The 2,500-nt window shown below is 46.2% G+C and overlaps 1 protein-coding gene across 1 annotated transcript in view; it reads left to right on the top strand.

Moving 5' to 3' along the window:
- The first annotated feature begins 1,730 nt into the window (after window positions 1-1,730).
- The window catches only part of LOC143039463 (uncharacterized), a 61,048-nt gene continuing 60,278 nt past the window's right edge, over window positions 1,731-2,500 (top strand). Inside the window, exon 1 of the mRNA XM_076209558.1 lies at window positions 1,731-1,886. The gene's annotated coding sequence lies outside the window, so the exon portion shown is untranslated. The remainder of the gene's footprint in view (window positions 1,887-2,500) is intronic.

Genomic DNA, 2,500 nt, shown 5'->3' with positions numbered 1-2,500 from the left:
TCGGTCGACTGATCTTCTGGTTCAATACGGGTCCAACTGTCGGCCATTGGTATGAGATCAGTAAGTTCAAGAAAACACAACTTTTTTTTTTTACTATTAGGATAATCCCATGATCCTGTGTGTGTGTGTATTTACCTAGTTGTATTTACCTAGTTGTATTATACGGGAAGGGAGCTATGCTCGTGGTGACCGTCTTCGTTTCTTTCAGCATCAAGTTTATTCTTAAAATCGTGAATAGTATTTGCACACACTGTTTTTTCATCTAAGTCATTCCATATATCCAGCATTCTGTGTGGGAATGTGTGTGTGTGTGTGTATGTGTGTGTGCGTATGTGTGTGTGTGTGTATGTGTGTGTGTGCGTGATTCACCATGGTCTTGGATCACGTGTTGGACACGTAATCGACAGCTATTTCCCTTCCGGAAGAGAGCTCAGAGCTCATATATGACCGATCTATGGGTAGTGCTGTGACCTTACATGCACACACACACCCAACTCCCCGCCCACGAGAGTTGGAATAACGACTCGCAGCGCAGCGATACTGAAATAATTTCAGCCCTGGGTGGGATTCGAACCCGGACCGCTGTAGTAGCGGTTGCGAACGCTACCACTACGCCCTCGATGTATGTGTGTCTGTGTGTATGCGTGTGTATGTGCGTGTGTGTGCTCAGACTTCGTTATGGACCGAAAGGTAGTCAACTTCCTACTTTATCATTCCTTTTGATGAATAAAATCACCTGACGACAGCAAGACTAAAAGTACACGAGTTGGTCACATTGAACCCGGTCACTACCTAGACCACTGTTTACCAACCCTGGGGAGGCGACCCCAAGTGGGGTCGCTAAGCGTTTTTCCTGGGGTCGCCAAGACAAATTCATATTGCTATAAAATAATTCAATGATGTTAACTTCGTCTTTTATAACCTCACATTACCTTTCTTACACATATATTTATTGTACTTGTTCCCTATTCTTTTAGTCAACAACACATATATTAACACATATATACATATAGGTTAGTGAGGTCGCGATCATATCATGAGGATCATTTTGGGGTCGACTGAAAAAAGGCTGGGAAACACTGACCTTGAGGATGCCTAGGAGACGAATAAAATCGCCCGGCGGCAGCCAGAATGAAAGGTAAAGTGCCATCTGGAACGGAAGGGGGTAGTCTTGGCATCGAAGGAGTTCCGGGGAGGTGAATGAAATCGCCTGACGGCAGTAGACGGTGATTATCAGTGGTCATGATAATGGCAAACATTGTTCCTCCACATGGACTCGCGTGTCCTCTGCCTACAGACCAAGCCTCAGTCCCGAAATAGAAAAAAATTACTTAGTATTTACCTGAATAAAATGATTAAGGAGTGTGATTGCATTATTTGTTGATATATTGGGGACGGAATTTTTCGCCCACTTACAAAAAAAAAAAAAAAAATATATATATATATATATATATATATATATATATATATATATAATATATATATATATATACTTTTTTTATAATTTTGCGCCTGAAATCTGGATTGTTTTGCTTTTCGTCTTCTGTGCGTGGTTGGCAGGCGTACGAAGCCGTGTTGACCCTCCGGCATCGTCAACAAGATTGAGGGAGGGAAAAAGTTTCGTACCCATGCTGGTGGCATCGAGATGGAAGCGGTAGTGGTGGTGGGTGGAGTAGGATGTGGAAGTGGTGGAGGGTTCGGTTGGGGAGGGAGGTGGAGGGAAGGGGTACAGACATGGACGACTGATAGCGTGTTCAGTTGAAACCGAGACTGCGCGGGGTGCAGAAGGGGAAGAAAGGGCTGCCCAAGAAGAAGAAGAAGAAGAAGACGACGACGTGGGTTGACCACTCTGTCAACGAAGCAGCGGGCAGGCACATCGACTCAACGTAAGGAAATCTTAATCTACCGTTTCACACCTGTTGTTTTCTGTCTTGCGACCGAGTTAACCACATCGCGGGCCGCAGTTACTTGAAGGATAATGACGTACCGATAAGTAGCTATTTTGTCTTAATGTGTGTTTGTGTGTGTGTGTGCATCACAAGGTGTCTCACTTCCCCCGGAAAACTTGAGGACACCTCGTCCACGTGACCAGGAACTTTGGGAGGACGTATTCATTGTGAAAGATGAAGTTCTTCGAGCGCAGTTGGTATTTGGACAATTCAGGGGAACCTCATTGGTAGTTCCCGCCCCCCTCCCCCCTCTACCATCGGGCCAAGGTATGCCCCGCTGAAAGTGTGTCTTCGGGCGGATCACCTTGCTGGAGGGAAGTGAGTCGGAGGCATGTAGGAATGCACACGACGCCCAGTCGTCTCGCCAGGCTCGAAGAAGGTGATGAGGTCGTGTTTGGAACCCAGGTCCTCTTCGTCGTCAACGCTGTCGTCGCCTTCGTCGCCTTCGTCGTGTCGGTGAACTTTGGTGTTTAAAAAAAAGTGACATTTTTCGAGTGGTATACACATGGGCGCCGCTGTGGTGTAGTCGGGATTGGCCATCAGTGACAACG

This window comes from Oratosquilla oratoria, chromosome 26 (genome assembly GCF_046742065.1).
Source record: "Oratosquilla oratoria isolate Oo_2021 chromosome 26, ASM4674206v1, whole genome shotgun sequence".
Taxonomy (NCBI): domain Eukaryota; kingdom Metazoa; phylum Arthropoda; class Malacostraca; order Stomatopoda; family Squillidae; genus Oratosquilla; species Oratosquilla oratoria.
This window is presented reverse-complemented; position numbering and strand designations above follow the sequence as displayed.